Source organism: Hyaena hyaena, unplaced genomic scaffold (genome assembly GCF_003009895.1).
Source record: "Hyaena hyaena isolate Hyena2069 unplaced genomic scaffold, ASM300989v1 scaffold_1059, whole genome shotgun sequence".
In the NCBI taxonomy this organism is placed as follows: Eukaryota; Metazoa; Chordata; class Mammalia; order Carnivora; family Hyaenidae; genus Hyaena; species Hyaena hyaena.
In genome coordinates, this window is record NW_024081693.1 from 283,522 (window position 1) to 299,920 (window position 16,399).

Here is a 16,399-nt window from a genome sequence, read left to right on the forward strand (position 1 = left end):
ATGACAAAAACTGAGGACTGATGGATGTGGGGGAGAAGGGGGGATGGGCATGGAGGAGGGCACTTGTGGGGATGAGCACTGGGTGTTATGTGGAAACCAATTTGACAATAAACTATTTGTAAAATAAATAAATAAATAAATAAATAAATAAATAAATAAAGGGAAGCCTGAAAAAAAAAGAAAAGAAAAGAAAAGAAAGAAAGGGCAAAAACAAAACAAAAAATAATAAAGTAAGGTGGAGCAAGCAATTAGGTAGGGAATTAGATCAGTAAGACAGCAAGGAACCAATCATGTAGCACCTCATAGGTCAATTTGAGAGATGGCAAGCCATTGGAGAGTATAGAATAAGGGTAATCTGATCTGATTTTAATTTTAACATAATTCCTTTGGGTGACATACAGAGAATGAACTGAAAAGGACAAGGACAAGAAAAAAGAGACTAATTTGGGTATTACTACAAGCAAGGAGACAAATGGTAACTTGAACAAGAATGGTGTTGATGTATTGGGGGCAAAGTTGCTGGAATCAGAAATACTGGGAAGATAGAGCCAAGACTTGTGATGATTTGAGTCTGGGATATGAGACAAAAAGACCAGTCTAGCAAGATGAATTTAGAATTTTAGTTTTGAGTAATTTGAAAAATTAAGCTGTCATTACTGAGATTGATGGAGAAATTTTGGGCTGGGGGTATCAGAAGTACGGTTTTGGATAAGTTTTAATCAGATTAATATCTAAGTAGAATATATTTTAATTTTTTTAATTTTAATTTCCTTTTTTTCCCAGAGAGAGTGAGAGAGAAAGAGAGAGACATGGAGGGCAAGAGAATGAGAGGGAAGGAAAAGATGAGAGACAGAGAGAGTGAAAGAGAGAAAACTAAAGAAAAAAGTGTCATTGCTGAAACTAAGGATACATAAGATAAATAACTAAAATTATAAAGTTGATTTATGGCCCATCATAGTTGTTTTCCCAAGTCAATATTTATGGATAACCAGAGTTCCATATTCATGGGAAATTAGTTGATTTTTTTTTGATTCATAAAGAGGCTTTATTTTTGTAGAATTGAATATCTTCTCACAATGTTTAAAGAGACAATATCTTTAGGATCCATTTGACTGCCCTAATTTAATAACACATGGCATGGATAGAAATAAATTCAGAAAAATTCATTTGACACTTATAGTGGTAACCTGGCTTCACCTCAGGTTTCATTTTGTAAGCTCATCTTTGTGTTGGGTAAAGCTCGTTTTCAGGAGAGAAGTGGTAGTAAGGAGAAAATAATACATAAATATTTCCCATAACATCTAAGGATGTCTTTATTGTTATTGATGAAAACAGAGTTCTGATATTTGAGGTTATGAGTTTCTGAATTTATACACCAGGAAACCAATCTCCAATGAACTACATTTTTACTAACATCCTTGAAAAAAAGCTCACACACATTCACATAAAGGATTCCAGCTGCTTTGCTGAATTTTCACACATCAGCTAAAGTCAAGCACCCCACTAGTCACAGGTGACAAATAATGCTCGAACATCTGCTTGCTAACAATATAATCTGGCTCATTTACTATCATCAGTTTCCTGGTATTGTGCCCACAGGATATGTTCAATAAATACTGAATGAAATGTTTCTACCTGTTGAGAAGAATGAATAAACCTATGGGGCGGGGGAGTAATGATGCCACAGCCTTTCTTTCTCTTCTAGAAGCAGTGGTTGTAGGCCTTGTGAAACTTCCAAAATTCACTGGACATTACTGTGCTTTGACAGCATGGTCAGAGATTAGAATGAAGTCTAGTGCAGTTTACTCAGGAAACCTAAAATAGGTCAATGCCCCTGAGAGTGTTTCTTGGGTTTAGGAGGATGATAATTTCAATTTCTGCTCAGTTTGTTTCCAGAGCAAGCAGTGATCCAAATGATTAAACTTCTACCACTGGGGATAGTTAGGATTCAGAGTTTCAGCTAGGTATGAATGAGTCAACAAATGTAAGTGGTTTGGCATGTTGCCCATAAGAGCAGTTAGTTTTAAATGTTCCTAGATAAGGCACTGAAAAATCAATAAAATAAGGCATATTCTTGTGTTAAAGATGTAACAGAAGAAATTTTACATTAAAATGTATAGTCTTAAAGTGTGGCAAGTTATGTTCTATTTCAAAACTTTATTTTACATTATTTAATATAAATGCTTAAGATCCACCAAAATAAGACATTTTAATCATTTATAATTTAATTTAAAGTTGTATATATAAATGATGGTAACATAGTATGCTCTTTCTTTTCCAGCCTTTTTCAGTGTACCTTGCATACATATTAACTTCTCTCAGGCAGTTATTTCATAGCTTTCTTAACATACCACACACATACATACTTACTTCTTCTCTTTTTCTCTCTCTCTCTGATGATTATCGTGTTCCTTATTTCACTGAGAAAACAGAAGCTAACAGAAGTGAACTTTCATTTTCTTGCATTACATTATCTAACAACCTGCCTACATCAATACCCATAATCTTTGCTTTCTCTCCTTTCAAAATCTTGCTGCTTCTTAGTGCAATGGCCAACGTTCATCTCATCAATGACATTGATTCAGCAATGATCCACTCTTTCATGCATCATCAATAACTCTCAATAAAAAAATAAGAGCAGGTTGATGGTGCCTGGATGTCTCAGTCGGCTAAGCACCTGACTCTTGATATAGGCTCAGGTCATGATCTCGGGTCATGAGATTGAGCCCCACGTCAGACTTTGTGCTTAACATGGAGCCTGCTTGGGACTTTCTCTATCCCTCTCTCTCTGCCACTCCCCTGATGGCTCTCTCTCTCTCTCTCAAAACAAAATAAACATTTAAGTATAAGAGTAGGTTGTAATATCTTCTGTCTTGAAAAATCCTCCTTAGATCCCTCCCACCATCCATTCCAACTACTACCCTATCATCTATTCTTTAGAGTAAAACTCCCCTAAATACCTCCCTATATACATGCCTGTCTTTTTGAGCCATAGCTATAAGATTTTGCACTTATCTCTCTTTTTAAATTTTTATCTTATTGGGATCAGCAATGGTCTATGGTAGGACATCAAGAGTCAGTTCTTGGTCTTTATTTTACTGAATTTTTTAGCAGAATTAGATATAATTGACCTTTCTTTTCATCTATAAATATTTTATACACTGGGGTTCTGGGACACATAAATTTCCTCATTTTCCTTTTTCTTCTCTTTTCTGTTTTGACCTGCACCTAGATATTGAAATAGATTTTGGACAAATCTTCTTATACAGGTGAAAACTTAATATTTAGAAAGATGGTATTGTTCAGTGATTCTGAGTACACGAAAAAAGGACTCTGGAAATATGCTTAATAACAAAATGTAACTTAAGCAATTGAAGATATGTAAGCAATTGAAGATATGTAATGAATATTTGCATTGGATTTTTAAAAAATATTTATTTATTTTGGGGTGCCTGGTTGGCTCTTTTTGTTAAGCATTTGACTTCAGCTCAGGTCATAATACCACGGTTCATGGATTTGAGCCCTGCATCAGGCTCTGTGCTGATGGCTCAGGGCCTGGAGCCTGCTTCAGATTCTGTTTCTCTGACCCTCTTCTGTTTGCATTCTCTCTCTCTCTCAAAAATAAATATATATTAAAAAATTAAAAATATAAAATTATTTTATATAATTATATATATTATATAATTTATATAATAAAAAATATAAAATTTGTGTGAGAGAGAGAGAGGGGCAGACAGAGAAAGAGACAGAGACAGAGACAGAGAGAGAAGGAGAGAGAGAATCCCAAGCAGGCTCTATGCTTTCAATGCTGAGCCCAACCTAGGGTTCAATTTCATGAAACATGAGATAGTGACTTGAACAGGAATCAAGAGTTGGTCATTCAACTGACTGAGCCACCCAGGTGCCCCTGCATTGGATTTTAAATTTAGAATATTAATTAAAAACTTGAGGAACTGTGATAGAGAAGATTGGTGTATATGCAATTTAGGGTGCTGAGGAGCAGAGCTCAGTCAGTAATTTGTCTAGTAGTTTCAAACTTTAGTGTGCATATGAATTGCCATAGGACATAGTTAAATAAAGGTTCTTACATATAAAATGACCATCATAGTGTACCCCTTATAAGATAAATATTTTACTTTTGTCTGTTTGGGCCTGGAGAATGTACATGTCCAAGAAGCACCCAGGTAAAAATGATGTTGTGTGTATGGACCATGCTATAAATAACAGGAGTCTAGATTTCTTTTAGTAAGTTTTGCCATCAAAATAAAATAGATGGGAAGCCAGAAGGGTCTTAGAAACATATAGTCATGTATGATTTGTTTTAAGAGAAGTGGGTAAAACTTTTTCATAAGCAATTTAGGATGATGTTTTTGAAAATCAGAAGATAAAGATACATGAAAAAAACAGGACAAAAGATGAAGGTTTGATTAAAGAACCATTAGGAAGTATATATATATACATATATAATATGCATACATATATAATATATATATATACACATATATAGTAGGAGATAATATCTATATATTATGATATATATTGCCAAAAATTGACTTACATGACTATGGGGACTAAGTAGGCAGTTTGAAATCCATAGGTCTTTACCTTTAAGCAGAACATCATTCTCAAATACACTACTATAATCCTAGTAATTACTTTATAAATATTTTTAATGTTTTTTTAAAATTTATTTTTGAGAGGGAATGAGACAACATGAGCAGGGGAGGGCCAGAGAGAAAGTGAGACACAGAATCCCAAGACAGGCTCCAGGCTCTGAGCTGTCAGCATAGAGCCCGCCGCGGGGCTCAAACCCACTAACCTCCACATCATGACCTGAGCCAAAGTTGGACGCTCAACTGACTGAGCCACCTAGGCGCCCTTAGTAATTACTTTATAAAATGTCTTCAAATAATTCCATTTTTATAATTGGTATTTCTATTTATTTGAAATTGTATGGATACCTCAGAGTGATTACACTTTTTAATTCCTATGAAGTCATTAACATCTAACAAACAGATGAACAGTCAATGAGTAAATACCAGATATGTTTCAATAATTTTTGAAGCTATTTCCATAGCTCTCTATAGTAAAATCATAAACAGAAGAAGATAAAAATGTAAAACTGTTCAGTGAGTTACAGTTATAGGGGTGTGCTTACCACTTGAAAATAATTTCTAAAATGGGTTCACAATTTTAACCATAATAAGCCTCCATTCCTCTCTTCTTGTTCAACCCTCATCATAACTTCCATACACTACTAGCTTTCTATTGCTGCCTAACAAATTACATCTGAAGTAACACCTACTTATTTTCTCATGGTTTCTGTCAAAGAAGTTCAGCTGACCTGAGGTCTTTGCATTAGGAGGAACAAACTTGAAGTCAAGGCGTTGGCTGGCTGGCTCTTTCTGGAGTGCAGTGTCCTTTTTCAAGCTCCTGTGATTGTTAGCAGAATTGAACTCTGCTAACATAGAATTAAGTATACTTTCCTTTTTAACTGTCATCCAAAGATTGCTCTTCACCCTTTATGATGTTTCCCAGGGCTCCTTGCCAAGAGGCCCTCTCCACAGGCCCTCTCACACTTCCATTCTCTGTCTGCTCTAGGACTTCTTCAAAAAGGCACATCTGATTAGGTGAGGTATCCTTAGATAATCTTCCTTTAATTAATTCAAAATTGACTGCTTAGAGTCTAGTCAAGCCATCATATTTATTATACCAGGGGCTTGAATTCTGAGGGTTGTCGTAGACATACCTACCACTGTGGAAGAATCTTTGCTATTTTTTATTTTGATTTCCTTCTTTGGCACACTTGTTCCGTGACACACTGCAGGGAATATTAAGTATGGTGTAAAGAGCTAAAATAGGTGTGTTATAATCATTATGTTTTTATCATCACATTAAATTTTTTGTTTTGAAGTGTTGGTTTGTATAATCTCTCTCAAACAACATCATAATATGGGACACATGAGTGGCCCCTCATAACACGGAACACCTCAGTCAGTTAAGCGTCCAACTTCACCTCCGGTCCTGGTCTCATGGCTCCTGGGTTCATGCTGGGCTCTGTGCCAGCTGCATGGAGCCTAGTTCGGATCCTCTGTCTCCCTCTCAATCTGCCCCTCTCCCTTGTTCTCAATCTCTTAAAAAAATAAACATTAAAATTTAAAAAATAAATAAATCATAAGATGAACGTGTTTAAAGCAGAGCCACTACCTACGTTTCCTTGAAGAGTCCAGTCTTAATTTTTCTCACAAGTGATTACATTAAAAACCACCATTGTAATCATATGATTATAAGAATCAAGTTAATAATAAGGTTCTTAACCTTTACAACACTGGATATTAATATTTTAGCTTATAATATATTTATATTCTTTTCATAAGGGATTTTAAGACAAATTAGGTCGATATTCTTTTGTGAATTCATAATACGGTAAAAAACCAATTAGTTTCTTTTTAAGGATTTTTAAAAATCATATGACCTTTAAAAATAACTTAGAAGGTTATGAAAAATAAGAATCTTTCATTACATCCTTCTCAGGGTTCGTAGAGAATTTTATACGTAAAAACAAATAGCATTTGGCAAGCAATTGAAACTTAGACATGTTCATCAGATATTCTTTGGTAATATTTGAGTGCACTGAGAAAAATCACTTGTTCACCACACACTTTCCACCGTAAGATCATGTTAGTTAGCAAATCATAACATGAAAAAGTACTAATGAGGTTAAGAAGAACGTCTGCAAGCTCCCCAATGAGGAATATACGTAGAAGAATAAGAAGGGCACAATGTATGTGGACTTTGAAAACAACTGAAAGAAAGTTAGTTGCAGGGACGCCTGGGTGGCTCAGTCAGTTAAGCGTCAAATTCGGCTCAGGTCATGATCTCACAGTTCGTGGGTGGGAGCCCTGCGTTGGGTTCTGTGCTGACAGCCAGCTCAGAGCCTGGAGCCTGTTTCAGATTCTGTGTCTCCCTCACTCTAACTCTCCCCTGCTCACTTTGTCTCTTTCTCTCTCTTAGAAGTAAGTAAAAAACATTAAAAAAGAAAGATAGTTGCTGTGATTTGAATTGTAGGCAATTATTTTAAATTAATCCTATTTGTTTCTACTTCGGCTTTTCCTCGAAATCCAGCCATATACCTTTTGCTTTTACACTCAAGAATGGTAATTCCTCCAGAATTTTGCAAAATCGACTTTAGCCCGAAGTAACATTTAATGAAAATGAAAACACTGATAAGAATTTTCTGTTGGCCCATGTCTGTGTCAGTCAATAAATTCCTATTCTCAAATACAAAATATATTTATAAGGAAAACAATTTCAAGTGCTAATCTCTTCAAAGACTGCATTTATTCTGACATATGGTACTAACACAATATTGTTATTAAAAAACTAGAGAGTAATGATAATTTTAATACATTTGCAGTTCTGAATTTACATAGAACACTCCCAAGCATCACAGACTGTTACAGAATCTCACAGAATCCTCTAGATCCATTCCAAATTCAGAGACAAAAACAATGTATTTTGATTAAAATACAACTTATGATGTGAATTATCTAAGACATTTACACATGTTTTTATTTTCTGTCTCCAAACAAAAGTTCATCTGCTTTTAAAAAAAATTCTTAGACCAAAAGGATACTCATTCATAATAGTAATATTGAAAAATACAAATAAAATTGAGAAATAATTAAAACTTTCATTTTAGTCAAATTAATAAACAAATCACAATCAAATGAAAAGAGTTTATTTTACTTTTCTTTAAAAAGGATTATAGGGATGCCTGGGTGGCTCAGTTGGTTAAGTGTCTGACTTCAGCTGAGGTCATGAGCTCATGGTTCTGGTTTGTGAGTTTGAGCCCCATGTCAGGCTCTGTGCTGACAGCTCAGAGCCTGGAGCCTGCTTCAGATTCTGTGTCTCCATCTCTCTCTGCCCTTCCCCTGCTCATGTTCTGTCTCTGTATCTCTCAAAAATAAATAAACAGTAAAAATTTTTTAAATAATAAAAAGGATTCTAAAATTAACATAAGTTAAAAGGCTGATGTTTCAGGAATAATAATATAAATAATTTTCTATAGATTTTTATCATATCTATAGCTATATAATTAGTTATATGTCAATTTTGTAGATTTAAGATACTTTTATACTGAATTTCATGGCAATTCAAGTGAAAATAGTATTTGAGAATCATATCAAGCTTCTACAAAAATTATCTATAATGCCATATAATATAAATATAATTTTTAAAGATTTCCTGCACTAGGCACAAGATATCTATACTAAAACTCATAGAATTTATTATTATTTTTTGAGAAGATGTTTTTGTTCCAATTCTCAACTAATCATATGCATTCGATACTATGAGATTTCTACATGGCAGGCCAAGAGAGACGGCTAAACAAATCCAGTCCTTATCATGCTCTGAACACATAACATCGGACTCAGCCTGCCATGGATTGAACACTTCCTGAATGTAAATGGCTTCCGAATGTAGAAAAGTACTAGTTTTTTCCTAGATGAACAGCCTTCCATTTCCAGATTTTGGCTATCTGGCCTTCTGTTATCAAATACTTTTGCAAACACAGTATAGAATCATAATTTAAATTTCTAACAAAACCTGGAGATTGTTAGATTCAAAGATGCGGGCATAAATATTGACTTGTAGAAAGTCCATTGTATTGGAAATGTAAGTAAATATTGGATTAAGTTTGTTGAGAGTAGAAAGTCTATAGAAAATGCCACTGTCGTTAGTAGCAAATACCCTTTACATCATGTTTATTCTTTGCCAGTCTCTAAAAGAAGTACTTAACACAACTGACTTATGTATTCTTCATAGGTCTATGAGGTAAATACCATTATAACCCCATTTTGCAGATGAAGGAATTGATACACGAAGAGGTGAAGTAATTTGGAGAGTTAAAGGCAGAGCTGAGTTTGTACTCAAACCCCCCAGTCTCTCTACTTCATCTAGCTAGCTCTTAGATGTATCATAAGAATTTTTTGTTTATTATTATTTTATCATTATTGCCTTAAGAAAGCAAGAGAGATCTAAAGCTTCTAATATTAGGGGGTTTTGTTGTTGTTGTTCAAATCCAGGTTACTCAAATCCAGATCAAAAATCAAAGAGAGGTTTATAGATCTGTGGCTTTACATGTAGCTGTCAATCAGAGCAGGATCAAGCTTCGGCACTGTAATTTATTGTGTTATATATTTTTAAAAGTCCACCAATGCAATAAAAATAAATGCAAATACATTTTTTCTTTTGGAAATTGTGCAGCTGTTTATATAACACTTGATTGAGGATCACACAGTTCCCTTAGAATGGTTACCCGCTAGTTCATAAATTGACTCCAGCCATATCTCACAGCCTCAGATGTACTGACCTCCAGGTCTACTATTAGAAATCCTCTAAAGGAGTAAACATACTCTTTTTTCATTCTTCATTTATGTAAGATTGTACCTATTGTTGGGAAGGCTCTTCCACCATTTCTGTGTCTCAGAGTTTTCTAGAACATATGAGATCACAGAGGTGTCCTTCTGTCTCTAACTTGGTGGCATTTATCATATTGCGTTACCATTGATTCAACTGCTATTTACTGTCATTAATCTTGTGGGGGTGCTGGAAGAAAATATAAATAATTCCTCCCTTTTAAAAGCTTAAAATATAATAGGGTGAATAAGGGAGTAAGCAGACCACTTCAGGTTAAATGAGTACTCTAGTTAACTTGACATTTCTAGGATTCATGTGGAAATGGATCCATTAAGCTGTCAAAGACTGATTAGTAATGCAATAAGACCACCCTATTAACGTCTTTTACTCAGACTACTACTCTGGTGATCTAATATGATTTTCTTTGATTTGCATCAGTCAATCCCCTAATTAAAACTGACTTTTAATTTAGTCTTTACTATAAGAAGCTAATGTACCAACCAAATAACTGAGAGTTAGGCCAGCAGGCAAGGGCCAAATACAACAGTAAACTCAGTCCTTTAATTTGTTTTTTGTCAAAAATGATATTTTGTTCCTTAGATGCCCTTTCTTTGTGTTATTCCTCAATTTATTCAGAACTAGAAAAGGAAGAAACTTATATTTATTAGGGGTTATAAATAATAATTCCAACACTGAAGCAATAAATGTAAAAAAATGAGGTGATTCTTTACATAGGTGGTTAAACTGATGTATTTGTAAAAAAAAAAAAAAAAAAAAAAAAAAAAACATATTTTAAAAAAGGCCTTAAGTGAGGTTGGATATTTGACCTGAAACTTGGACTTTTGTGGAGAATGGTGCATTTTCACCTTGGTACTCTGTACAGACCAGGTTAGTAAGGTTTTTGCTATTGAATTGAAATGTAGAAAAGATATTTTAAATCTTGGGCTACCAAGTATTTTGACATTGGCTTTACTCACAGCTGAATGGCTATTGCAATAGAGCAGTGGTTCTCCAGACCAGTAACATCAGTATCACTTGGACATTCTCAATTTTGGCTTCATACTGGGGATACCTGGAGGCAGTCCAAACCACTTATATCAAAATTGTTCAGGAAGGAATCCAGGCATCAATATTTCCTAAAGCTCACCAGGTGATTCCAATGTGCAGACAAGGTTGGGAGCCAATGCTACAGGGGTATATGTTTAAATTTAAGCAAAGATGAGGACCTCAGGCAATTTTCAGGTATCGGTAGCCTCAGCAAAGGCACAGATGACTCTGGGGGGAGCAAGGGCAAGAAGCATAAATGAAGGCCAGGAAAGAGTGTCAGTTTCATGTTTGGGGGTGTAAGTGAAATGGACTGAAATGTTTGTGTCCTTCGTATTTTACCTAATGTAATGGTACTTGGAGGTGGGCCTTTGGGAGATAATTAGGTCATGAGGATGGATCCCTCAGCAATGGGATTATATAAAAGGTCCCAAGGAGCTCTCTTGTTCATTTTGTGTGGATACACAGAGAAGTCTGTATGACTAGGTTCAAGTCATTTAATCTCTCTTTAAAAAACAATCCAAACAAACAAACCAAACCAAACATAAAAGAACAAAACAACCAACCAAACAAACAAAAAGAAGCCTGAAAGAGGACTCTTAGCAGCACCTGAAAACACTGACACCGTACTCTCAGACATCCAGCCTCCAGAACCATAAGGAATACATTTCTAATGTGTATAAGCCACCCAGTCTATGGTACTTTGTGGTAGTGGCCTGAATGATAAGCAGTTAACAGAGATGGCTGGGGCACATATTAATACAGACAGCATGGCCAGAGGCACTTAGCTACCTCAAGGTCCAAAACACAGACTACGACAGTTCAATATTCAGGTACCTTTTTATTAAATAATAGATGTGGCTTAGGCAATAATTCAATTATAAAGTAAAGAAGCCGTGTGTCTCTGTAGATTTTGCTGCGTATTTTAAATTGCAAGCCAGCTCCATCCAGCTTGTATTACTTCCTAACTGTGTAGAATCCCAGATTTAACAAATAAGTGTATAGCATGCTATTTAAATTTGAAAATTTGGTAAAAATAAATATAATTTTAAGATAGGTAAATAGATATTTGTCCCAAATATTGCATGGGATATACTTATACTAAAAAAACCTCTATTTGTTATTTTTCTGAATTTTAAATTTAACCAGGCCTCTTGTATTTTAATCCCAAAACCTTATATTACTATGATTCAACATTTAAATTGTCATTATTAGACCTATGTGATAGAATTAGGTCAGCTGTTTCAAATTCTCTTCTGTTAAGAACTAAGATGGAATTTGAAGGAAATGTTTTAATACATATAGCTTATCTATGAAATCAGCTGTTTCAAATACTCAAAGAATTGCTTAGAGAACTCCAGGCCATCTTGCAGATATTGTTTCCTTCTTAAGAAAATATGTTTAAGAAATTTGTGGAATTAAAAAAAAGAAAAACATGTTTTGCCTAGCACATGATTGAGACTTTAATTCAAGAATCTGAAAGTAATTTTCCAGCTGAAGTGAACATGGAATGGGAAACTATAATTTTCACAGCACAGAATCATGACATTCATACAAGTATAAACTGAACATATGTCAATGAGTTAACACATTAATGAGTTAACCATAAAGATGTGACAACTGATTCAAAGGGAATATGAGTAACACACTCACACATACATATATAAGATACACTAAAATGAATTTGCTAATAGATGCAAAGCTGGTTGATATCATATATATAAGGTAATAAAATATAACATTTGGGGTTATATTTTCTACATGATAAACATTTTGTTTCAATGAAATATATTTTTGCATTTATATTTACATTACCAGTTTTCCAGCACTTAACATCTACACCTAAGAGACATAAAATAGTGTAATCAGTAGAAAGAAAGAAGAGTCCAAACCCAATCAGCTAATCCTAGGAGGACGCACTAACTGACACCCAACAGTCACTGAAAAGACCCCCGGTGACATCTTTAGTCAGATTCTCAGTTTTCAAAAATTTTTTGCACAATAATAAGGCAAAAAGTTTCCTTATTAATATGGCTTATTTTTCTGGCGCTGGGACTTCAAAAATGTGTTTCACATAGACATCACATTTCCCATGTCACTAGGTACAGTCCACATTCAATCCTAATTAACTCTAAATTTATGCTGAAATGATTGTATCTCTTAGTGTTACTATAACCATTGCTAATTCTCTCCTTCTGGTGCCTTTGCTTTCTTCTAGCACTATGATTCTTCATTTATTTTTACTGTTGTATTTACTTTACCCTTTATGGGCTACAATATTTTCACGCTATCCTCTGAGGTTCGCAACAGATGTAAGTGCCTTTAGTTTTCAATATTTTAATCTCATCTTTATCTTATATTACCATTTTATGCAGTGGTAGGAATAATCTCTAGAATTGAAGGGATTTCAGCTGTTCTGAGATTTTTAAATTACATTTATATTGTATTATCTTGGGACACCTGAGTGCCTCTTTTGGTAGAGCATCCGATTCTTGATTTTTGCTCAGGTCATGATCCCTAGGTCATGTGATTGAGTCTGCATCAAGCTCCACGTTGAGTGTGGAGCCTACTTGGGATTCTCTCTCTTTTTCTCTCTGTCTCTCTATGTCTCTCTGTCTCTCTCTTTCCCCCTCTCTCTCTGCCCTTCTTCTCTGCTTGTGCACTCTCTCTCAAATATAAAATAAAAAGTAAATGTTTATACTGTATTTTCATTCTTCCATCAGTCAGTACTTTACGTCTCTGGTTTGTAACCCCAACATCTAACTTCTAAGAATTCATCTAAGAATGGTTTCATGGGGAAGCACCTGGGTGGCTCAGTCAGTTGAGCCTCGAACTTCGGCTCAGGTTATGATCTCATTATCTCAGAATTCATGGGTTTGAACCCCACATCAGGCTCTGTGCTGACAGCTCAGAGCCTGGAGCCTGCTTCAGATTCTGTCTCCCACTCTACCACTCCTGCACTCACAGTCTGTCTTACTCTATCTCTCAAAAATAAATACAAATTTAAAAAATGAAAAAAAGAATGGTTTTGTGGAGAGATATCTGTGCTTCTTCAGTGTGTATTTTCATTGAGATATACTTGAAACGTCATTGGACATGGCCATGGCTCCACACTAGCATTTCTAAGGTGTCACCTTTCCCAAATCGTCCCTATTCAAGCAATCTATGATTAATTTACTGATGGTATCACTTTGTCAAAGATTCAAGCCCTCACTATGTTAGCTTCATTTTAGTGTCATATTTATGCCAGATTTAGCCACATAAGTAGAGTTACAGTGTACAGCACCCTTTTGGGAATTCTAAGCAACTCTATGAGGCTGCTTCTAGCCCACCAACCTAGGCACATCAATTATCAAACATATTCTTTTTTGCCATGAAAACAGAGTGTTTAGGAGCTTGTGTCTCCATGAACTTAGAGAAGTAGCACATAGCTTCTTTATGTTCTAGAAGCCCAACCCCTCAGAAGGATCTATCTCTATCCCCATTTGGCCATCCCATGGTCAGCTAGAGTGACAGAAATGGAATACTTATCCAGAGCAGAACTTCAGCCTTTGATTTTTTGAATTCCTTTTGATATTTCCTCTTACCTTAACCTATTTAAATCTCCCTATGCTCTGGGCAGGTGGGGAAATGCTGCCTTATCACTGTGACATCACCTGGAGACTTTCAGAGGATTTCTGTTAAGATAAAAAAAAAAACAAAACAGATCATGGGATTCAATCAGCCTTTGTCTCTCAGGACTATTTCTCCAATATCAACTTGAAAATGAAAGCTTAAAATTACTGTTTGTTTCCCCCTCTATATTTCTGCAATAACCATTCCAATCAATTTCAGATAGTAAGACTTGAGTTTCCCTGCCATAATTCCTAGGGAAGACAATGAGAAGAACATGTGCAAATATGCTTGTGTAAAGATGTGGGGGAGTAGAGTAGCCTGTTCTGTTTTCTGAGCATGTAATCAAGTCTAATATCCAAGGTAGTGAATTCTGGGATGCAGCCCCCCGCCCCCCAACCTCTACCCCACTCAGATTCCAGCTTCAAGACCAAGACTCTCCTTTCCCCAGCTGCCCCGGCTTTTGCTGACTAAAGGCTTTCTCTCAGAGTAAAGGGCTGCCTGCAAGGGCACCAGCCCAGGAGGAGTCTGCATCAAGCAGAGATAGGAGAATGAAGGCCTAGCCCTTGCCTCGATAAAACACTTATGAAGGACCATTCCAGCTCCAAAGCTTCCAGAGGTATCTGCTAGGCCCTTTGTTATAACTGCATTGCATCTTCAAGGTTTCTCACTGCCCAGTGTTGCTTCCTTCACTTCTTGATAGTGTTATTTCAAAGAGTACTTCCCAATACAGTGTGCAAATCTCTATTTTAGGGAAACTGACTTACAAAAAACTCTCTAGATATATTGTATCTATATATATGCCTGGTTAACCAGTACTTAGATCTTTGTCACAAAAGGATAGATCAATAACCAAAAGTCCTCATTCTTAAAAACAAACAAAAATACCCCTCAACCTCTCCCTGATTTCCACTCAATCTCCTTCCTCTCTTCATTCCTTCTTTCTTAACACTTACATGTTACACTGTGTCTGCCAAGAAATCTGATTTGTCTCAGTGAATGGAGTCTGGAGGTTCTCTAGAGTCCCCCTTTATCGATTCCCTAATTTTACTCACCAAGGCCAATTTTAGAGAACTCTGAGGAATCCCAAGGCTTTGGGAAACGTACTTTACAACATCTCTTTACTCAGCTACTACTTTAGGAAACAAAGATTTAATCATCCTATTGGTAAAGATCAGGACCAGGGCAATGGATCAGGCATTTAACTGTTATATCCACAAATTATGCACATTGCCCAAACATAGGTTTCAGCACATCTTTATTCTAATGTTTATTAACTTAGTGAATTTATAATCTAATGTTTTCCAATAACTTTAATTTTATTTAAGCACCTCCCTAATCCTGCTAATAGTTATGAAATCAAAATCATTAAAGAACATTGCTGTTAAAGCTAAGACATAATCCTGTACATTTGGTAAAATAATCTGTAAATATTTTAGTCATTGGCCTTTGAGAAAAAGAAAACTGGGTTCATGATGATGGGATAAAACCTTATTATTTGTTGGCCAGCTTTCTGCAGTGGAGTTACACACACACACACACACACACACACACACACACACACGTACGCTGTGACTTTTGTGTTTCTCTTTTATTATTTACAGAAAAATCCTGAAAAGTGAGTCTGTATTCCAGAAGTCAAAAGCTTTGATTAATTTTCTGGGAGGAGTGTTGTTACTATAATAAAAATTGTGAAGAAACTGAAAAAGATGTTCATTTTCACATTATGAAGACACTCATATATTGCCACAGTCTCGGTGTCTTTCAGATACAATTGTTTGCTACACCCCAAATCTCTCTTGCAAAAGAGAAACCCAATCTGTTTACCATCACACCAGTGAAACCTTCCTTCAGAAGAGGCTAAGCACCTGTCTAGCCCCATGTAGTGAATCTTGATGGATATAAGCCAAACTTGGTAATCTTACTCCCATTGCCAATAATTGGTTAAGTCATATGTATCTGATAAAATTCTTGCCAAAGAGATTTGAATAAAAAAATGGTCTAAAGTTATAGGGTATTTTCAACTTAAAACACACACAGACATACAAACAGACACACACCCCTAGAATTCACTCTCTTGACATTTTTTTAAATATAATTTATTGTCAAGTTGGTTTCCATATGATACCCAGTGCTCATCCCAACAAGTGCCCTCTTTAATGCCCATCACCCATTTCCCCCTCTTCCTCCACCCCCTCTCAAACTCATTTTGTTCTCAGTATTTAAAAGTCTCTTATGGTTTGCCTCCCTCCTTCTCTGTTACTTTTTTTCCCCTTCCCCTTCCCCGTGGTCCTCTATTAAGTTTCTCAAATCCATATAT